This window comes from Sciurus vulgaris (genome assembly GCF_902686455.1).
Source record: "Sciurus vulgaris genome assembly, chromosome: 2".
NCBI lineage: Eukaryota > Metazoa > Chordata > Mammalia > Rodentia > Sciuridae > Sciurus > Sciurus vulgaris.
In genome coordinates this window covers 109,952,000-109,975,971 of record NC_136462.1, presented here as the reverse complement: position 1 = coordinate 109,975,971, position 23,972 = coordinate 109,952,000, and the positions used below count along the sequence as shown (strand labels likewise).

The following is a 23,972-nucleotide window of genomic DNA, read 5'->3' as shown; positions in this document are numbered from 1 at the left end:
CCTGAAATCAGCTATTTCTCTAAGGAGTCCTGGTTCCTTTTAGTGAGGAATGGCATTTTAAAAACCAATTATGGGCACTCCAGTTACTGCAGTATCATTCATTGTTTCTGAGCCCTTTAAGGGGAATACCTGGAATATATAAGTCAATCTTTTTAAAAAGACCCTAATTTTACATTTTACCTCCAATGCAAATCCAAACAGGATTCTTTCTTATCTACTCTCATTTTAAATTCTTCCACAGCAAGAGTTTTTTCCCCCAGAAATTTTATATATTTACTCACTTGTTTTATCCTACAATTATATGCAAAATAGTTTCAAATCATCATACACATGTACCCACCACTTTACTAACAACAAAACCAAACTCAAGATTTTTTGCAGTTATTTTTGCCTTTAGATCATTATCCACTTAGATTATATTGTCTTGAAAAATTACTTGAATAATTTTTTATCTGGTTTGTGTTAGAAAATTGATAAAAACTTAAATTGAGATGTGTTTGCATTTGATTTTAGGATTTGATTCATTCATCATTTTAATTTAAATTTTGAATGTAAGATACATTTTCATGGTTTAATAATGTAAGATTAATCTCATTTTCAATATGACACCTAATAAATTTGTCAGGGTAACTTAAGAGAATGTTTTTCCTGATAGAACCATTCTTACCAAACAGGTGTTGGTGTGTAGGTTGTTATGGTTTAGATATGAGGAGTCCACCAGGCTCATGTGTTAATTCAGGAATATTTAGAGATAAATAATCAGATTATGAGAGATGTAATCTCATCAGTGAATTAACCCATTTGATGTATTAATAATTTGATTGAACTAACTGGGTAGTAACTGAAGACAAGTAGGTGGGGCCGCTAGAGAAAGTAGGTCACTGGCATGACTTTGGGGATTATATTTTGTCCTGGCTCCTCTCTCTGTCTCTTCCACTTCCCGACTGCTGTAAGTTTAGAAGTTTTCCTCCACCGTACCCTTCTTGCCTCACATCAGGCCCAAAGCAATAGACAACCAATCATGGACTGAACCTCTGAAGCCATAAGCCCAAATAAACTTTTCCCCATTTAAGTTGTTCTTTTCAGGTATTTTGGTCACAGTGATGAAAAACTGACTGACATAGAAATTAGTTCTAAGAAGTGGGGCTGTTGCTGTGACTAACCTGACCATATGCTTTAGAAGCCTTTGGAAATAGTTTGCAGGAGCAGTATAGGAAAGTTTGAAGACGCAGGGTAGAGAAGCCATAGAATGTTGTAAGCAGAGCTTAATGAGCAATTCTGGTGGGAGCTCAGAAGACCAGAATACTGATGGGAATGTGGGTAATAAAGACTGTGCTCATGAGATTGCAGAGAGAAATGAAGACTCAATTGGGAATTGGACTAGCGGTCATTGTTGTTATATCCTGGCAGAGAACTTGTCTACATTTTGCCCATGTCTTGAGACGTTCTGTGAGGCTGAATTTAAAAGTATTGGGCTAAATCATCTGGCATAGGAATTTCCAAGGCACAGCATTTGGGCAGTGGCATGAGTATTGCTGGAAGCTTTCAGCTAGGTATGAGAATCAGAAGCAGATAGCAGAGTTGAAGGATAAAATGTGCAATATGGCCAGAAAAGCGTGTGTAAAATTTGGGACAAGGAAGGTATTGTTGTTTTCCCAGGACTCAGTTCATCAGGCTCAGTCACATAGACACTCAGGCCATCCATGGTCCCAGGGGCCTCAGCTACTGTCCAAACTTGGGGCAGACCTTGGTGTTGGCGCATGATGCCTGTTCTGCAGGAATGCAAGATGCTGGAATTAGGGGTCATAGACACTTTCACTGAGGTTTCAAAAAAGAAGGCCTGGAAGGCCAGGCAGAGAGAAGCAGGGTCAGAATCCCTGCAGGCAGCCCATAAGAGGGCAATGTGTGAAGCTGTGAGAAGGAAGCTGAAACTGCAGTTGACACCCCTGGGATGAAGAGATGCCAGTAACACGAATGGTCTGTGGAGGAAACCTGCTGGCCGTGGACAGAAACAGCCTGAGAGAGCTGCAACCAGCAAGGCCATAGGGGTGGGACTGCAAAGACTAGTGGAACTCTCATCTCATTGCCATGTGCCCCAGATGCTGGATGTGGAGCTGTAGGACTAGTTGCCCAGCTAGGCTTCAGTATTACTTTGGCCCCATCTTTTCTTTCAAGCCCCTATTCATCTGTTTTGGAATGGGAATGTTTACCACGTGCCATTGTGTATCAGATATATGTAACTTACTTTTGATCTTTACAGGGGGGACTCACAGCCAAGAGTTTGTCTTGAGTTTTGGGTGAGACTTTGGACTTGGACTTTGAGCAATGCTGAAACTATTAAGAAAGTTATGGGAAGTCTTGGAGATGGACTAACTGCATATTGCATTGTGAAATGCAAATGAACTTTGCAGGGGGGTTGGGGTGGACTATAATATGGTTTAGATGTGAGGTTTCCTACAAATCTCATGTGTTAATTCAGAAATGTTCAGAGGGAAAATGATAGCATTATGAGACCTGTAACCTCATCACTGGATTCGTTCATTTGATGGGTTAATCATTTGAATGGGCTAACTGGTTGTAGGCAGATGGGGTACAACTAGAGGAAACTAGGGGATCATATTTTGTCACTGGATCCCTGGATCCCTGTTCCAACTCATACTGCCTGACTGCCATGAATTGACAGCTTTCGTCTCCCACACCTTTTAATAATGAAGCTCTGCCCCAACTCAGGCCCAGAAAAATGGAGTTAGCAGACCATGGACTGAACCTCTGAAACTGTGAGTCAAAATATACTTTTCCCCATCTAAGTTGTTCTTGTCACAGCAATGAAAAGCTAACATGTTAGGTCAATCTAATTTCGAAGTAAGGTTTCATGGACAACTATGAAACCTGGTAACATTATAAAAATAATTATCAATGCCCTCTCATTAGATAGGAAGCTTCTGTGAGACAGAGAAAATATCTTTGACTCCCCAGAGCCTAAGAAATAATCAACTCGTAAAAGTCATTCAATAAATCTGTCTTGAGTGAAAAAGAGGATGAACAAATTGATGAGTGAAAGAGAATATCTCAACAAGCTAAAATGGTGGACTATCCCCAACTATATTAATGGGATTGAAGTGTATTTGTGTTATAAAAAATAATGCATATACAAATGTAAACAACATGGGAATGAGTTCATTGGCTTAGAATATTGCTGCTCAAAACTGATAAATTTTTAGACTTCATTATATTTTCTGTATTTGCACGATATCCATATAGTCGCACTTTCCATCCTTCTGATCAGATGACCCTTGAAGTGTTGCATTTAATTCCAGGTCACATTCATTCTAAAAGAGCTGCTGATATGGAGGAAGGGCTTTTAGGGGAGTAAGCAGGAGGGTGAAGAGTCTGAAAATCACACCAAAGTTTCAAATTATTGGGGAAGCTTCCCTTGGAGAAGATTTGAGATGAAATTACACCTCTTTTCTTTTGAAAGATTGCCATGAAGAAAAAAGATTTGTCTCCCTGGGGCTTAAAATAGCAGAAAAGACTAGTTCAACAAGGTACAGAGATTGACTTTAGTCCAATATCGAAAATACTTCTTACAAAGCTGAACAGTGAGGGAATAGGTTACTTTAAGTTGGTGGAGGTCTGTGGCGTTGTCAAAAACTGCCTGTGTGACCACTTTTAGAAAGGTCAGAAGGGAATTCCTGCTTTAAATTAGACCAAATGTGCTTGAATGAACTCTCCAAAGGAAAGATTCCAAAACCTAAACCCTTTATGCTAGTATTATTAACAAAGAGCATTATTGTTCTCTAATAATTAGATTTCTCTAGCACCAGAGGAATATTTCACAGATTGATAGGTGTGATTTCTGTACCATTCACCATGTGGCTCTAGACCCTGCTTATCAAATTCAGGCCACCAAATACCAATTCTCAAGATACTTCACATAAAAAGGGCTCCCTGATCAAATCATTTATACAAAATACAGCTTAATATATTACACTTTTATTTCACAATCAGTGATAACAGAGTAGATGGGCTAAGAAGGAATTTGTTCTCACTCAGTATTTAATAGGCTTAGTTGCAATGGAACCCTTTTTTAAAAGCCAAGCATTAAATATCACTTACTCCAGGATTCCTTGGCCCTGCTGCCTGCTCTCTCTGGGAGGTCTTTTAATGCTGTTTCTAGAAGACCATGTCCTCGAGCACAATTTTTAAATCAGCCACAAGGTGGCGCTGCTAGACTTACAAAATCAGACCCCTGGCGTCCTTCAACTTGTCAACCAAGATGCTTTAGGTCTGTCCTCCAAAATGTGGTTAGTAAATTGGGTTTTCTGTGTATACCAGTTAAGTTAGAACCATTGCCACCTGACCCAGATGAGTGGCATTTTCCAAAGAATTCCAGTTATAAACCCTGAAAAATTCTGTGTGTCCTTTCCAAGTTTCCATTTTGAGGATAACTTTCTTTACAATTCATGAATGGAATTCTTCTTCAGGGTCAGGAAGACTGGAATCACCTGTAATCTGGGGAATGCCTTTTCCCTCAAAGACACTATTTTCAATTAAGCATATTTTGTCTCCTTTAAAGTCTTTCAGAACAAAGAGATGTGAAGCAGGAAACTAGAGCTGTTGGCACCAAGGTCCTCTGCTTCTCGGCTTAACCCTCATTTCTGATGAATTAATTTTAACAAGATGCAGCAGGCACAGTTTGATGATATGACTGTCCTGGCTGCACCATTGTCAAATAATTTTTGCAGGTGGATGCATTTTGATGAGTGGGAAAATATTGCCCTCAAGGTTGAGAAAGGATGTTATCTCACTGAGCTGTGCCATGGGTGGGTGAGAGGGTTTGTCCTTGTGGTTCCCAATTCTAAGAATGCCTGTGTACATAGATGACACCTTCAGACATTTTCAGGGAGATTCTCTATGCTCTTCACACTGTAGGATTTTATTCATTCATTTACTTAGTCTGTCAACAGCAATGTTTATACCTATTCCATGTGAAGCACTGAGGAGGTTTCCAAGAAATTTCTCCTGTGCTGGAGGTGGGAGATAAACAAGTACAAGAAAAGCAGCAAGTTATGAGCTACAGGTTCAGCAAGACAGAGAAGGTACACTTCATATGGACCCTTTGGCCTGTAGATTTTGAACTAGAACCCTGCATTCTGATGCTGAAGAGACTCTTTAAAATCTTCCCCAGAGATATGCAACAGAATGAAACTAAACCCCTATCTCTCACCCTGCACAAAAATCAACTCAAAATGGATCAAGGACCTCGGAATCAGACCAGAGACCCTTCATCTCATAGAAGAAAAAGTAGGTCCAAATCTTCAATATGTTGCCTTAGGATCAGACTTCCTTAACAGGACTCCCATAGCACAAGAAATAAAAGCAAGAATCAATAACTGGGATAGATTCAAACTAAACACCTTTCTTTCAGCAAAGGAAACTATCAGCAATGCGAAGAGAGAGCCTACAGAGAGGGAGAAAATCTTTGCCACCCATACTTCAGATAGAGCACTAATCTCCAGAATCTATAAAGAACTCAGAAAACTCTACATGAAGAATACAAATAACCCAGTCAACAAATGGGCTAAGGATATGAACAGACACTTCACAGAAGAAGATCTACAAGCAATCAACAAATATATGAAAAAATGTTCACCATCTTTAATAATAAGAGAAATGCAATCAAAACTACACTAAGATTCCATCTCACCCCAATTAGAATGACGATTATCAAGAACGCAAGCAACAATAGGTGTTGGCGAGGATGTGGGGAAAAAGGTACACTCATACATTGCTGGTGGGGCTGCAAATTAGTGCAGCCACTCTGGAAAGCAGTGTGGAGATTCCTTAGAAAACTTGGAATGGAACCACCATTTGACCCAGCTATCCCACTCCTTGGCCTATACCCAAAGGACTTAAAATCAGCATACTACAGAGATACAGCCACATCAATGTTCATAGCTGCTCAATTCACAATAGCCAGATTGTGGAACCAACCTAGATGTCCTTCAATTGATGAATGGATAAAGAAACTGTGGTATATATACACAATGGAATATTACTTAGCCATAAAGAATGATAAAATTATGGCATTTGCAGGCAAATGGATGAAACTGGAGAATATCATGTTAAGTGAGATAAGCCAATCTCAAAAAACCAAAGGATGAATGATCTCGCTGATAGGTGGATGATGACACATAATGGGGGGGGCAAGAATGGAGGAAGGAGGAACTGTATAGAGGGATAAGAGGGGTGGGAGGGGGTGGGAGGGTAGGGGAAAAAATAACAGTGAATCAAACAACATTACCCTATGTAAATTTATGATTACACAAATGGTACGCCTTTACTCCATGTACAGAGAAACAACATGTATCCCATTTGTTTACAATAAAAATAAATATATATATATATATATATAAATCTTCCCCAGAGGATGACCTGTATCCAGTCACCTTCTACACTTTTAAGCAGTCTACAGTTCTCCAGGAGTTAAAAGAGGAGGAGGAAGACCAGTGGTTGTGTCTGTTCATCCCTGGGCTCCAGGAGGATGTCACAGGCAAGGAGGTACTAATGCCAGCAGATCACTTAGAAAAGTGACACGGGGTAGGCTACTCTACCAACTGACCTAGGAGAGTTTTTCCTAGCAGGATATATTTGCTGTCCCTTTTCCAAATAGTATTCTTTTATTTCAAATACTTATTAGCAAAAATTTCAAACATGTGAGAATAGTACAAGGAATGTGCTTCTCCCTAGCACCAGGATTCAACAGTTGCTAATACTTTGGCACACATTGGCTTTATCTGTGTATTCCCCAAATGTTTTTAAAGCCATTTTCTCCCCACTGCCCCCACCACCAAAACTAGGATCCAGTTAAGGCTTGCACATTGGTTCTTTTGTGTCTTTAGCCTCTTTTCATCTAGGAAAGACCCCTCCTTTGAAAAAAAATAACATCAATGTTTTGAAGAGTTCATATGAGCTGTCTTACAGATCACAGAATTTCCCACATTCTGGTTCTGTCTGATGGTTTCCTCTGATCTCTTAAAATGTGCTGCACTGTCCTCCTGCATGTCCTAGAAACTGCATAGTTGGGTCTAAGGATGACCCTGAGCACACAGTCTCTGGTTTATTCCATCTAGGAAACATGTCTCCAGTCCTACAGTCTTCCACCTGGTCATTAGGGGGAACCTGGGATTTTCCCTACACCTTAAATATGCTCACCTAGTGAAAAAGAGTTGTTGTTGGTCAGGGAAATTTTGAGAAATGAAAACTATCATACATTGCTGGTAGGAATGCAAAATGGTGTAGCCACTTAAGAAAGTTCTTTCTTAAGAAGTTAAGCATGAATTTACTATTTGAGAAATTCCACTCATTAGTATAGATCCAAGACAAATAAAAATGTGGACACAAAGATTTGTATGCACATGTTCATAGCAGCATTGATCGTAATGCCTAAAAGGTGAGACAACCCAACTGTCCATCAACTGATAAATGCTTTCTTAGTCCACTTTCTGTTGCTATAACAAAATTTCCTGAGACTAGGTAATTCATATAGGAAAAAGGTTTATTTTGGTTCATGGCTATGATGACTGAGAAGTTCAAGATCAGGAGGACGCATCTGGTGAGGGTCTCATGCTTTGTGATTGCATGGTGGGTGGCATTACATGGCAAGAGTGCATGTGTAAGGTGAGCGGATGTGGAAGAGTGGAGAGACAAAAGGAGCCAAACACTTCAAAACAACCTACTCTTGCAAGAGCTAATCCATTCCCATGAGAACTAATCCAGCCTCAAGAGAAAGACATCAATTCCTCTTCAAGGCCTCACCATTCTCATTACCATTAAGATGGCAATTAAATCTCAACATGATTTTGGTGGGGACAATCCATATTCAAACCACAGAAAATGGGTAAACAAAATATAGAAGATTTAGACAATGAAACAGTAATTACCAATGAAAATTAATGAACTATTGTAGTTCCTCAAAAAATTAAAACTTGAGTTACCATGTAACCCAGAAATCTCACTTCTGGGTATATATCTGAAAGACTTGAAAGCAGGGTCTTGAAGAGATATTTGCACACCCATGTTCATAGCAGCGTTATTCGCCATAGCCAAGGGGCAGAAGCAGCCCAGTGTCCATCCCTGTGCGGACGGTGTATACATCCATGAAATGTGATTCTGTGTTGCCTTTCTCGATTTTTTTCTCAGGTGATAGTATGTTTATCTCTTAAATTTTAGTTTTGTTCTTATATTCAGAAAATATCTATAAAACTTTAGTACACTATTGACAATCAGAATTTATCGAGGTTCTCTCTGGTATAAGTGGTTAATTTTGTGACTGTCTCAAGGTCTTTGAAGTCTTTTCCAATGTACAGGGTACATGAGAATCTTAAATCTACCTTAAAATGTTTTAATTTTTAAGTTTAAAAGATGAGAAGATATTTTTGTATTTAGAGGAAATATACTAGATCTTTGCCTCACAGGTCTTCAGAAATTGTGAAGATTTTGTCTGTTTTTCCCTCACTTACCTGCTTTCCCCTTTGTTCCTTTTTTTTTTTTTTTTTTTTTTTTTTTTTTTTTTTCTCTCTTTTATGTCAGAGATTGAACCCAGGGGAACATAATCACTGAACTACATCCCAAACCCCCTTTTTAAATTTTTTATTTAGAGACAGGGTCTCACTGAGTTGCTTAGTGCCTCACTTTTGCTGAGGCTGGCTTTGAACTCACGAGCCTCCTGCCTCAGCCTCCTGAGGGACTGGGATTACAGGCAAGTGCCACCGCATTTCCTGTTCCCTTTTATCTACCCTTATGAATACAGGTAAATTAGTTCTGTTTTTACAATTAGTTATTTTAATGACTGAAAACAGTGAATGTTCTGTGTTAATTCAAAAGGAAAACTCATACTGGGTAGCTGTTTTAAATTCACAACTTTGAATTCCTTTTTAAGAGATAACGGACTCGCATTATATGAAGCGAAGTAAGCAACCTCAGAAGATTAAGGGTCGTAATGTTTTCTCTCATACATTGAAGCTAGAGAGGGAAAAGGAAAAGAGAGGGTGGAAATCTTCTGAAAATCAAAGGGAGATCAGTAGAGGAAAGGGAGGGAGGTGGGGACTGAAACTGTCCCAATTCTATTGTTATATTGTGTGCCTGTAGGAATAAGTAACAACAAATCTCATCCTTATGTATTTCTATAATGTACCAATTAAAAAAAAAAAAGAAAGATAATGAACTTGAGTATGTAGCAGAAAAACATCACTGTCATGGCTGTTAACAGGGCAATCACCAAATAATTCTGTCGATGTTTTATGGAATAACATACAGCTGACCAGAAAGAAGAAAGATCCATATATTCAAATATGCTAACATCTAAAGATGAGTGAAAATGAAGTACATGTATCTGCATGTATGTGAAGACAGAAAATAAATGAAAAGTTGAATAAGAGGTTGCAGGGGTAGTTTTTTCAGAAGAACATGTAGGTGAATGGGACCTTTGAACTTTCACTCTAAACCCCTTCATTTCTTGGCATTTATGTGAGACTAGTTAAGTATTATTTTGGTTATTATTATTTTTTTAAGTCCATGGCCTTCAAAAGTGGCAGCTCACCATGTTCCACCTTCTGGTCTGCGTGTAGTGGGGATGGTGAGTCTAGGGAGTAGACTTCCTCCCCTTCAGTAGCCTCTGGTTCTTCTCTCATTATCCCTTGCAGGAAAGTGTGACAAACTCACTACTCCTCAATCCTCTTTGGCATCCCCAAACCATCTACCTAATGTCCCACCTGAATGAGGACAGTTTATGAGCAAAATTAAGGTCCACCCCTACATTTTCTCCGAACAGAATTTATCCATCCTTCTTTTCTCCTACATTTTTTTGGCTTAAGTGAAAATGGATACTAATTACTGAAAGGTACCTTGAAACTTTTCAGGAATAGTACTAATTCTTGTATAGGTTTTAAAAAGATAAAGCATGGACTGTGCAAGGGAATGTATCATGACTTGGAAAGCAGCATGCATTGCTAAGGTTTCCGCTTCCCTTTCTCCCAGGCTGAGGGGTCAGGGTGCTTGCAGGCCAGGTGGAAGCTGTGACAAGCACAAGGGCGGAGGCTCCTGCTCTTCTTGGGCTCAGTACCCTGAGGAGTTTCCAGGGAGTCTTGAGTTCCACAGCCGATCACTTGTTGTCCGAGTCTGAACACATAAGCAGTGGTTTGTTTGGGCTTGGCATCAACTGCGTGGTGATGGGGAGATGGTGCAGTACAGGGAAGGCCAGCCCCAAGGGGTGGAGAGTCTGGTGACCAGATCTTGGGACTAGAAGAGGACGGTGTGGAGGCCCAAGGTCAGGTCTATCTGAGTTCCTGGGACCAGTCCTCCTGTTTCCCTCAGCTGGGTGCCTGAGTAGCAGACACACTTACACACCATACCAGGAGCAAAGGTCCTTCCATTTAGGAATCACAAGCCCCCGGGCACCTGTTCCTCTTTCTCTTTCATTCACTATGGGGATCTCCATCCACTTTTATCTTGCTTCCTAAGAGAATTATAATGTATTATATTAGAGTTGTTGAGAGACTCTGGAAAACCAAGAGGTCAGTTCCTCATTTTACAGATGAAGTCACTGAAGGCCAGGAGGTGAAGGGTCTTGCTCAGTGTGAGACAGGGGGCAGTAAGAGGACATTGACCAAGTTTCTGCTTTGCCTGCCTTTAGCTAAAGGGCAGTAAGAAAAATTTTACATCAGTGGGTGCATGTCGTAGGTCCTCCCTAATAGTCCCAATTTCAAATATCCTATCCCATCATCAGACAGCACAGTTACATTTTCCAAAACCTCAGGCCCACTTCCTGTATTGTTGAAGTCAAAGTTTTAACTCACATTCAGTTCTGAACTGTGAACCTTCTCCCCAGAAAAATCCTGGTCACATGTACAAATATATTTTTGCAGACAACTTTTGCAAGCCCAGTGGCTTACAAAGTATGGGTTCAGAACCCCGGATCTGAAAGTAGAAATGTGGCCCTTGGTTGCAGAGTGGGGGGGCCTCAACTAGAGGGATAGCAAGGGTTTCCTGGATCTGACTAGAAAAAGTGGCAGAGGGGCAACCCAGACCAACTCCACACAGAGAGACCTAGAAATTCACCTCCTTTCTTAAGGATTTTGACCTTGAAGTGCAAATATGAGCCAAACAAATGCAGCAAGACAGGTGGGAACTCCTCAGGAGGTGGATAACCTGCATAGCAACCAGATCCCCTCTCCCCAGGGTGCCTGAGATGAACTGCTCCACTATTTCAGCTGGAGAAGCTGGGGGTTCTCAGGCCCCAGCCAGTAGTCACTCAGGTTACTGTGACAGCCTTCAACGGGGACCTGCTCAAATGCCTTCTTCTCGGTGGGGCCCAACACACCAATTCATGGAACATTGCAGCCCTGCTGCTGACCACCTGTCCCATCTCTCCCTGCTTCCTTCTGCTCTCCAGCACTTACTATCATTCAGCCATGTCTCGACCTGCATTACAGTTTATTCTAGGAAGATAACCCGACCAGGTGATGAAGGGATGGAGAAAAGACAGACTGATACACAAATAGAGAAAAAGCTGGGGCTTGGTGGGAAAACCAAGACTTTTCTGACCATATGCAAGCTCAGCATGTTTATTACAGAAGTTTTATCATTAAAAGGGTTATTCTGGGAAAGTTTCTTCAAAGAAAGCAGAGCCAAGGTCATGGACATAAGCAGCCCAATTATGATTATCAGCTTGTTCCCATAATTTTCTACCCCCGAGCAGCTGGCATCTGGAACTCAAGGTTAAACTGAATAGTTCTATGGCTGGCATAGAACCACCTACTGAGCAGGGCATCACCATAGCAATGGGGCTGTTTCTCGACACTTTCAAAAAGAGAATTCTCCAGAAAGGCATCAACAAATTTTGAAACCCATAGTTCAGTCACTGCTCCAACACAGCCCCAGGTAGGCAAACCTTTTCTCTATAGGGCCAGGTAGTAAATACTTTAGCTTCATGAGCTAGAGTGTTCTCTGTCCCACTACTCAACTTAGATATTCTAGTTACTAATCAGCCATCATGAAGAGGCATGAATGGGCTGTATTCCAATAAAACTTTATTTATGGACACACTGAAAAAATAAATAGAAGCACCAGTATCGGCCAGAGAGGAGGTAGTGCCTCACAGGCCAGGTGTGCATGTGCCAGCTGGCAGCCTCAATGACAAGCACCCAGATGTGCTGTATACCCTACGAGAACCTTGTGTCCTCAGAGACTGTGTGGCTGGTACCAGTATTCCAGCTTTGCCCACGAGGAAACAGAGAATCAAAAAGTTCCAGGGACTATTTTGCTTTTCCGGGATATGGTGGAACCAGAACAAAAACAGGCCTTTGCTGCAGCCCAGCACTTTACCACCTCCACTACTTGCAGCAAGACCCTTTCTGGCAAAAACAACTGAATGCCAACTTCTTCCCAATGCCCATCTCTGCAGGGTCTCACAAACAACTTGTGAAGAGCAGCATCAAGAAGAGACTTATGAAAGAACCCAAAGGAACACAGACCCCTAGCTGTTCTCCAGCCTCCTCCCCTAATCCCCTGGGGCAATCCCAGAAGAGGCTGTTTGCAACAGGCAAATGTGACAAAGTCAGAGCCCATCTCACAGTCTCACTCTCCCCAGGTGACCCAAGTGTTGGGGTACAAGGTCGTCACAACTTCATTGCTTTGGCTCCAAGAAAAGCTTCAAAAGAAAGTAAAAATGAATCTTTTCTATCCTATTCCAAAGGACAGAGAAGAGATGGTTTTGAAAAGGTGGAGGAGACAACGTTTGCCAAAATCTTATGGTGCCAACAGGGGAGCAAGCAAAGAAACTTGACTTATTTTCTGAGGGAAAAGGTTTCTCAACAGCATGTCAGAACAGCATGACAACACAGAAAGCCCACCTGTCAGGCAGCTTTCCACAGTGGCCAAGCCAAGCAAGGCGAGGTCCTGCGGCCTCACCGCCTCTCATCAGTGCACTTATCACTCGCAGGTCGAGGGTACACAAAGTGCCATCTATGCACAGGCAAAGGCAATGCACCCTTTTCACCTCAACATGAGCTTGTCTGAACTTTTGCCAGAGGCAGCTGGGAGTCTGTTTTCTCAGGGAGACATGAACAAAACCAAAATACTGTAGAACACTTGATAGAAAATAGTGAAAAACATGGAAGGAGGTCTTTTTGGAGAGGTAGAAGACAAAGAAAGAAAAAGACCCAGCTTCCTTGTTCCATAGAAAAGTCAAGGAAAGTCCCAGAATAGATTTGTAAACTTAGCGATTCCCCTCCCCACAGAGTGGCAGGTCCCAAAACAGAGAGAATGAGCACCCTGAAGTCCTACTCATCCTCAGAGATTTGAGAAGTGACACTGGTTGCCTTCATTCTGAGATGAGGACAAGGACAGATTACAGGACACTTCAGGCCAGGTTCTTGGTCATGAACCAAGACAGCAGCTACCAAGACTATGGGCAGCAGCTTGGAAAGGGGGAAAGGCAGGCAGTGCCAGGGGTAGGAGGGGTTGAGGATCTTTTCACTTTAATTGTCTAGTCTCCTCCTCAAGGAGCGATAAAGAGTTGGTTTGGACAGGGAATGTGAGACAGAACAAGAGGGCTCTGGGCACCTGAAGAGCATCAAAATGGGAAGAGGCAGGGAAGCCAGAAAAATACCTTCACACCTAAGCGTGTAGAGGGCAGGCTGTGTGAAGCTCCATGAGATCCCAGAGATGCCTCTACAGAGAGTGTGGCATAGCCTAAAGCTTGCTGGTTCGGATCCCATAACCCACTTATAAGTCTAATGACTTCAGAAATGACACCACCAATCTTCCCAAAGTATGGAAGTAAAGTACAGATCCCCAAGAGCCTCGGCTCTGTTCCTGGTGGACTAATAATCCCCTGCTTGGGAAACAGCTCAACAAGCCATGGAGGAGCTACAGTTTTCACCTTAGTGAATTCTCTGGCATCAAAAAAATGACAACCTGGAGGTGGTTTTGCTTAGGTGGAAGAGAGATCACAAGAATGAGGACCTATGAGGTGACTGCCAAGAGGTAGCAAATAGTGCACAAGTGGGGAAGGAGTTTCTGTTTTCCCTGAAACGTCTAGAGCAAGTTGTGGGACAGGAGGATTCTGGAATGCCTTTCACAGCAGAGTGTGGGGTATTCCAGAACAGGTTAGGATGAGGACCCAGATCATCCATTCTGCATTTGTGGGTTTCTGAAGTGACCTTGCTTACTTTTTTCTCCAGGAAAGGAAAAGATCAGGTTTGTAGGAGTCTCCTGTGAACTTGAACTTCTATTTTGTGTACATGGCTCCGAAGAGCATGGTGGGCCCTGTGAAACTGAGGCAACCTCTCAGGCTGGGCCTGATTGTATAGAATGGCTGAATCTCAATGCAGAGGCTGAGGAAGATCCAGGAGAGCACTTTCTGAGAATCCAACTCAAAGAGGAAACACCTAACCAAGCACTGAATTTTGAAGTCAGATTATTACTTTTTTGAAGATTTTTCTGGTATCCCAGCAGTTCTTCCTATGTTTTTCATCTCAAAATATTTTTCATTAAAAAACCCAATAATGAAAAAGTGCTTTGTTTTTGAGTTTTTGTTAAAATGGTCTACTAGGCTAAATAAAGGTTGCCAATCCTATTTTTATTTTTCTTCTAATTCTAAATTTTCTTTTGTCCATAAGCTCTAAACCGGGGACCAACTTTTTTATTTCTGGGCCCTCAGCTAACTTCTAATATTGCATTTTAAAAAGGGTCAGAAGAGCAGGGAACACACGCTGATTTCTCTCATGTCAATATGCATCCTGCCCTTCTCTTCTTCTTTTTCCCCTTCTGTGGAAAATGGGTTTTCTGGGCACAGGATTGGTTTGGAAACATCTTCTGGTCCTTTAGACTGGCAAGGTACCACCCAAGTAAATACTTTGTCTTCCTCTCCCTTGCTGCTATAACCCTCTCCTTATCTCCTTGTTTCCAAATTATTTCCCCAAACCCTCTCTGTTTCACTGCCCTTCGGTCCACAGTGGTATGTGGAAGCAGACAGATGCTGTTTAACATTTTTGTTTCTTTTCAAAAGCATTGGGATGATATAGAGATGGAGAAATAGGAACCAAGGAAAGGACCAGCCCTGACTCCCCACATAGGGCAGTTCGCTGACTTACATGAGGAGGGTCCTATTCTGTCCCTCCCTGTTCTTCCTCCAGGTGTTAGAGAGGCCATAATTCAGGGAGCCTGGACACAGGCAAGCTAGGGGCACCAAGGCATCTTCAGTTCCGTCAGTGGGAGCAGGCAATATAGGAGGCCACCAAGGAAGTGGTTACCCAATGGCTGGACTGTACAACCTCATTTTTCAAGAGCCCGACTCTGGGCACCCTGCATCCCCAGTCCTGGCCTGTATATATACTCCAAGATGTGACACGAAGATGTGACACTGTCTTAGAAGACTAATCTTCGGACCACTAGCCCCTCAGAGTCCCCATCCAGTTCATGGAGTATAATGGAAGTCTCCAGGAAGGCCCTCCCAGTGGTATCCCTGACCCTGGTTTCCCCTCCCCAGGAGTGAAGCCAGAGTAATTGCCCAACCCCACCATAAGATTCATCCTATTAGTATGTTTCCAACCCTATGCAAGAACCTTTTGACCAAGGCTCCATATTTATCTTCAGAAGTATTAGAGACCTGGAAACAGAGCTTCAAAAACAAAAAGCATATTTATCTCTCTCTTAGAATGTTTTCCACTACTTTAGGTAAAAACTGATTTTTAAAACTGATTTTTACTTTCTTCTTCTTCCTCCTTTTTTTTTTTTTTTTTTTTTTTTTTGTATTCACAGTGTTTTTCAATGTTTCCTTCCCCTGTTCCACTCTATTTAGGAAAGACTAGAATGGCCCAAAGAGAAGGGACCAGAGGAAGTCCCAGTGGACCGCTCAGCAGCAGAAGGACAGAATAGGAAAGAGGAAGGGGACAGTTTTACCACCTCTCTGCAGCTCATCTGCTGATAAGGGGGCCAGGGAAGGAGACAGTCATAGCTTCATCCCCTACCCCAGGTTCTTATACACAGCCCTGACATCACCCTGACCATCCCAGGGGATGTCAGCGCCTAAGAGGTCTGACATTGCCATTAACTTCTACATCACACCAAGTCCTGCTCAGATCTAGAGAGATAAATCCTGGCCTCATTTCGAAGTGTACATCATTAGTAGTCCTCCTACCCTTGACACACCACACACAAAGAAGGCCAACTTGGGGAACCCCTACTACCAAATCCCTACTCTCAAATCAGCTAAACACCATCCGTAAGTCAGAGATTTCAGAAATGATACATTAACACTTTCCTGAGACCTATAAAGGAAAGTCAGGCCACATCTTGGGCACTACATCCTTTTTGGGCAACAGCTTGGAAAACCAAAACAAATATGACAACAGAAAACCCACCACAAAAGCAGCAGCTGCTCTCCTCCCTGTGAGTATTGCATGACTGTTCCCCAAAGAATGACTAAGGGTTGGTTTGAATAAGGAGGAAGGAGACAGAATTTGAAGGGTCTGGCTCCTGAAAGGAATCTCAAGGAGACCCAGTGCAGGGCAGGTGGTGAAACTAGAAGACTCACCCCCAAACTCCATAGACGTTTATAGCAAACCTTGGACATACTCCAAATCCAGGCTGTTAAGGGATGCCATCTTCCACAGAGGGTGACATGTCCCTAAACAGGATGGATGAGCTTCAAAATCCAACCACAAATCAGTGATTTCAGAAAGGACACCAGTCATTCTTCTCTAAGGAAGAAAACATGTAGATTCCCCAACACTTCAGGCAACAGTCCCCATTCCAGGAAATTCTTCCCTGCAATATAAGTCCAAGACTAGAAGCCAAATCTGAGAACCTGTGGGTCTCTCTGATCATGATGCTAAGTACCCTGTGGTTTTCCAAGAGAGCTTTACATAGATTTTACCTGTAGGAGGAGAGGACACCTACATGCTGGGCATGGAAGAGAGAGATCAAAGGGGAGGTTAAAGACAGCAAGAAAGCAACATTGCACATTTTTAAATGAAATTTAGAGTAGGTCCTGGGGAAAAACTTTTCTTAGATCTTGGCTATTCAAAGCCCGTCCAGTTTGGGCACTGAATAGGGTGAGGATGTGGTAGGCTATCAGGAGGACCAACAAAATGTCTGTCCTTCCCAAAGTAAGGCTCCTAAGGTCAACAGCCTATCATCGAGTAACAAATTTCATCCTTATCCTCATCCTCCCCACCACCAATATTAAATAATTACTCTTTAATGTAAAATGAATGAAAGGGTCAAATAGGCAGGTAAGAGCAGATTTTGAATCTAGAAACTTTTCAAAATGGAAGAGCAGAAGAAGACATAAAAGGAGGGTCCTGAAGGTAAGACTGTAGTGATATTACACTGTCCTTGTCTGTGTGCCACACCACCTCCCTGTGAATGTTGTCACTGTGGAGACAGTATTCCTGGAAGCAGCCTGGTGGGATGGAGGGCCTTAGCAGCTAGTTCTAGACTCCTAGCTGTCTTCTGCCTTTATTCTCCTCCTAGTCCCTGATGGGATATGTCTGACCATCTTTGTAGGCATGATCCCCCCTCCTTGTCCTCTCCCACACTTCTCTTCCTTCCTTTATATTCCCTTTCTTCTCCGTTTCTGTTACTTTTTCTCAGTGTTTCTCTTGGCCTCTTGAACTGTACCTTGACCCACACCAAAAGACAGCAAGAGAAAGGAAATTATTTCTTTGTTCATGAACATTCCCTCCGAGCCACAGTAACTCTAGTTGGTGCTCTGTTCTCCTTTCAAGTTGGGCTCACATCCAGTGGTTTTATGCCTCCTCCAAATCCCATGATGCTTAGAGATCTTTATAAATAGTCATGTTCTTCTCTGTCCTTCAAAGAAGAAAGCTCATTCCCTTTCTAGAAAGCTACCACAAGAATACTGAAAGGCCCATTTCTTCACACACACACTCTCCTTCCTATCAGATCTGATGTGATCTTTTCTGATTCTATTTTCAGGAACCTCCCGGACAACCCAGTCCAGCAGGCTAGGATCTCTCCTGATGCCCACACCCAGCCCTAGGGTGAGATGACTGTTGGGATGATGACCTCCAGGAACCATGAAGGCAATCCCTTTCCCTATTAAAAAGCTAACTCAGTCGCTTCACTGGACAGGAAATTGAGGCCCCAAACCATCCATCACTCCATTTCTAATGCCTCATAATAAACCAGCACAAACAAGTGTCTCCATTGATTTAGGAATAGAGGAAAAGGCTGATGGTGGTGCTGTCTGATCCAAAGCACAGAATGCTTTCGTTGGACAGTGAGAGGAGGAGGAAACGAACAGGAGCTCCTCATGGGATTGTGTGGGCACACTGAATGAGAGCTGGGCAACAGATGCTCCTTTTTGATGATCCCAGGCTCTTCTGAGAATGAGATGTCTGTGATCTGAAGGTCAGGTTTACCCCCAATAGCTGTTGTCAAGAGAGCTATTTCTTTGGGGGGGGGGGGGGATGGCCTCAATATCCAATTAAATAGAAATCATCTGCCCTTCCTGAGGTTCACTTTCAACCTGTATTACATGCACTTACACATGTTCTCAGAATTAAATGTCTCATATGATCCTTTCTCCCATAACGAAGTTTGAGTTGGGCAGTTTAGTTTAAAACCACCACCCGGTAACCTTACTACAGGCTTCACTCACACCCATGCTCACTCTGGGGTAAGGATCTCTTTCGAGCCACCTCCTACATAGGGAAACATGGGCCTCATTACAGTTCAAGTTCTCAGCTATCACGGCTTGTGAACAAGCTTCCAACTGGATATTTTCTCAGGGATCTTCTTTACAGTAAGGAGAGACCTTTAAAAACTCAATTGTCTTTGCCACATCTTTGAACCAAATTTGTAACTAAAGTTACAGACAGGCACTTCTAGGTGAGACTGCTCCCTACAGTCAGAGAGTCAGAGGTGAGGGCCTTCACAGCTTCTTGATAAGCACCCTGACATTTCCTGGCAGGAGCCATAAAATTCCCCAGCGATATTCTCTGGCCATGTTTTTCCATTAGGGTCTCAGGACTTCTTGAGAGGGGTTCTGAGTTCTGGCAGTTCATTCAACAAGGACAGGCCCAGCCTCACTAAGAGTTCACTCTTTCTTTATAAAGTTTCTTGGGAATCAGAGTACCTACAGTGAGCTTGGCACTCATGGAATTTGGGCGGTGAGAGGAGAGAAGAGACAGGGAAAAGAAGATAGTTGTGGAATTTGGACAAAGTGAAAAGGCTAATGGCTGTCACTGGCAGCAACCCCCAGGGCTCCCTCTGGCCTGAGGTAGCTTCCAGAAGATGTTCCTTCCTCAGTTCACAATGTCTGTAGTGTTTTTTACTTCTTTGAACAGCCCCAGGTCCCTCTCTGGTCTAAATGTTTCTTCTTACTCTGTGCAGTTGTTCCTTTATCTTGGACAAAATAAAAGGTAGATATATATATAACAGGGAAGTCACCATTAGTGATATTTCCTATACTCACAATGTTGTGCAGCCACTACCATATAATTCTGGACTATTTTCATCACTCCAAAAGGAAACTCTGTGATCACTTAACAGTCACTCCCCATTCTCCCATACCCAACTCCCTGCCTTTGGCAACCACTAAGCAACCTCCTGTGTTCATGGACCTGCTTATTTTAAATATTTCACAAAATTAAATCAGGCAGTATGGCTTTTGTATATGGCTTCTTTCACTTAGCAATGTTTCAAGGTTCATCCTTGTTATAAGTGTTTTTCAGTATGTATGTCATTCCTTTTTATGACTGAACAGTATTTTGTCATATGGATCTATCCCATTTTGTTTATCCATTCATCAAATTATGAACAGTTGGGTTGTTTCTACCTTATGAACAGTGTTGTTATAAACACTGTGTACAAGTTTTTGCTTGAACACTTTCTTTCAATTCTTTTGGGTATAAATAAAGAACTGGAATTAGGAGATCTTGCGGTAATGTTATATTTACCTTATTGAGAGACTTCCAAACTTTTTTCCACAGTGATTGCCCAATTTTACAACACAAGCAATGGTGTGGGTTCTTATTCTCCATGTCCTTACAAACATTTGTTATTTTCCTTTCTATTTGTTATAGCCATCCTAATGGATACAGAGTGGTACATTGATATGAATTGGCATTTCCCTAATGACTAATGATGTTGAACATCTTTTCATGTGCTTTTTGGCCATCTGAATATCTTTTGGGAGAAATGTCTATTCAAATCCTTAGCACATTTTTAAACTTTTGTTTGTTTTTGTTGTTGAATTCAACAGAGTTCTTATGAGAGTTCTGTATGTATTCTGGACACTACACTTTTATCAAACATATGGTTTGAAAGTATTTTTTCTTATTATGTGTTTGTCTTTCACTTTCTTGATAAATGTCCTTTGATGCAAAAAAAAAAAAGGTTTTTTGTTTTGATGATGTCCAATTTATCTTTTTTTTTAATTTTATTTTTTTATGCTTTTTGGTGTCAAAGTGTTCCCTCTATGGTTTAAAGAGTTTTATAGTTTTAACTCTTAAATTTACAACATTCATCCATTCTGAGTTAGTTTTGTTAGATTTCTGTATAGAATGTAAGGTAAGATTGCAACTTCATTCTTTTGCATGTGGCTGACCAGTGGTTCCAGCACCATTTGTCGAGGAAACTACTCTTGCCTCATCAAACAGTTTTGGCCTCTTTATTGAAAGGCAATTTGTTTTACATATGTATCTTTCTTTCTGGACCCTTAGTTCTATGCCATTGATCTCTATGTCAATCTTGTGCTCGTACCACACTGTTTTGATTACTGTACCTTTGCAGTAAGTTTTCAGATCAGGAAGTGTTACCTTCAACTTTATGATCCTTAGAAATTTTTGGCTATTTGGGGCCCCTCAAATTCCATATGAATTTTAGGGTAAGGTTTATTCATTTCTGTAAAAAAGTTTATTGGTATTTTATTAGGGATTGTGTTGAATTTATAACTTGTTTTAGGCATTATTCCTATCTTAATAATAGTAAGTGCATAACATGTTTTTTCCCCATTTACTGGTTTGTTTTCCATAAGTTTTATTGGTGCATTACAGTTTTACATAATGGTGATATTTGTTCTTACATATCACACATGTGCACAACATAACAATGTAATTTGGCCAATATCATTCTCAGTATTTTCCCCTTTCCCTTCTCTCCTCCCTCCTTTTCTCTATCCTTTAATCTACTGATCTCCCTTCAATTTTCAGGAGATTCCCTTACCTTTCTCTTCCTTTTTCCTCTCTGGATTCCACATATGAGAGAAAACTGTTCTGAATTTGGTTTATTTCATATGTTCTCAAGTTCCATCCATTTTACTGCAATTTCATTTTTTTCTTTATGGTTGAATAAAACTCCATTGTGTATATACCCCACATTTTCCTTATCCACTCATGTGTTGATGGACACCTAGGCTGGTTCCATAGTTTGGCTATTGAGTATTGTGCTGCTATAAACATGGGTAAGCATGTATCATTACAGTATATAACTAATTCTCTATAACAAACACCAGGAGTAGTATAGATGGGTCATATGGTTGTTTAATTTCTTTTAGCAATATTTTGTAGTTTTCTGTGTATAAGTCTTGATCCTCTTTGGTTAAATTTGCTCCTGAGTATTTTATTTTTTGGTGCTATTATGTATTTTCTATTTGGGTTGTTTATTGCTAGTACACAGAAACACAACTGATTTTTGTCTTATTCCCTATAATGCTGATGAATTAATTTATTAACTTCAATAGTTTTCATTGAAGATATTTTAGGAATACTGTGTGATTATTTTATCTGTGAATAGAGTTTTATTTCTTCCTTTATAATTTGGATACACTTTCTTCTTGTTTAATTTGTCTGGTTATAATTTTCAGTATAATGATCAATAGTAGTGGTGAAAATGGGCATATTTGTCTTATTTTTGACCTTAGGAAACAGATTTCTGTCTTTTTGACAGAAATGAATATGCTGTTAACTGTTGGTTTTTCATAAGTACTCTTTTATTGTGTTGAAGTTCCCTTAGAGTATAAATCATAGGTTTTTGAGTGTTTTCGTCATTAAAGGGTGTTGGATTTCTGCAAAGTGTTGTTCCTGCATCAGTTGGAATAATCATGGGATTTTCCCTATTCATTCTATTAATGTGGTTTATTACATGTCTTTGTGTACTGAATGTCTTTTGCATTCCTTTGACAAATCTCTACATTCTTTCATTATTCTTTTCTGTTCCATCTCCCACATCTATTTCTTCTACTTTATTATCTTTTATTGCTTACATGTTTTGTCATTACTGTTTCAAATAAAGATTCTGGCATTTAAGTTATTATATTTTTTTGTATAAAGATATATGAGCAAGTTCTGAGAAGGGGAAAGGACAGGAAACTTAGGGGTGCAGGGGAAGAGGTTCTAGGAAAAGGACGGAGAGTGAATAAGAGAGTAGGTTCAGAGATCTGTGAAGAGATCTCACCATTGTACAAACAGACCTAGGGCAAATTCTGAGAGAGGGAACCAAGTGAACAATGGAGATGCCTCTACCATTAGGATGTGAATTCCTCTTGAAGATGGTAAAGGTGGCCTGGGGCTGTAGCTCAGTAGCAGAGCTCTTAGATAGCATGCGTGAGGCACTGGGTTTGATCCTTAGTACCACATAAAATAAATAAAATAAAGGCATTCTGTCCATCTACTACAATAAAATTTTTTTAAATAAAAAAAAATTTAAAAAGAAGGTAAAGGCTTGTAGTTGCCTATAACAAGTCACAAGATGCAGATTCAGAAGGCACACTAGAAAAAAATCCCACTTCAGAATGAGAAACAAGTTTAAGCACCAGGTTCTGGATAGGCTACATGGGATTTTCCAGTTCCCATCCACACGGGAAGGAAAAAAGAGGACTTTCAGGAGTCTGTGAATATGGTACTTCCAACTCTTAAGCCTGGTAACATTAAACCCATCTAGAAGTCTATCTGACCCCAGTCCTCAACTCCACAGATTGGACTACTATGGGGGACATTCTGTCCTTTTCTTCATTTTCCCTCTAAAACTGATTTTATTCTCAACAAAAACTCTTAAATTCTCATAAGATTGATATGTCTGATGAACTGTAATCTCTAAACCCAAACACATTAACTATAAAACATACCTAAAGAATCATATTTCAATTAAGTTTTTCTATTTTAAATTGACTTCAACTCTGAATTTATAGCTGTTCCATGTCTGGTTTTAGGTGATCAAGCTGCTGACAATTCTTCTGTCCCAAGCAAGCCTCCAGTGATACACACAATGGTAGCTCTGTCTTTCCCTAGTCAGCCCTTTGGTCAACCGGGGAATGAACATCCATCCCTCCAGAGAGACACGGGGAAATCAAAAGATCCTACTTCCATCAGTGATGTTCAAAAGTGGGAACCTGGGTGCAGCCGAATCCCTGCACTTTAGGAGAAGTGTCACTTCAAGAACTCATTATGTGGGAGATCCCTTCCAAGAACAGTGCATATGTGAATTTAATTCAGCCTCTGAAGAATAAGTCACAGTCTTCAAGCTTGTCTAACCTCAGTATGATTTAAGATCCTTTTGGATGATTGAGAATGGGGATGTAGAAGAAAAGGATGAGTACCCTAAGAAGTGGGGAAGTCCCCTGTTTCACAAATTGGTTTGTTGATGAACTGAGAGGAGACCCCAGCCCCCCGAGTCAGGAGATGCTAACAACCAGAGGAAAGCCACCCTGAGGCAGCCAAGCAAGGCCTATTCCCACCAGGTCATGGCAGGGGGGTTTGGGGATAAGGTGAAAAGGCTTCAGTTTTCAGAAGTGATACCAGGACTCCCCTCCCCCATTTCAGGCCTGTTTGTGAACATTCCTGCTCATTCTCCTATAGCAGAGTCACTTAGCAGCACCTTCACTGTTTTAGGTCAAATAAATGGTATCCAAATGGTATCAGGCCTGGATACCAACTTTTTACCTT

At 41.1% G+C, this 23,972-nt stretch overlaps 1 pseudogene across 1 annotated transcript in view; it reads right to left on the bottom strand.

Annotated features, from left to right (window-relative positions):
- Positions 1 to 9,692, bottom strand: part of LOC306655329 (programmed cell death protein 7-like) — a 38,511-nt pseudogene extending 28,819 nt beyond the window's left edge. The window contains exon 1 of the transcript in view: positions 9,602 to 9,692. The product of the transcript in view is annotated as a programmed cell death protein 7-like (transcript). The remainder of the gene's footprint in view (positions 1 to 9,601) is intronic.
- Between the last annotated feature and the right edge of the window lie 14,280 nt (positions 9,693 to 23,972).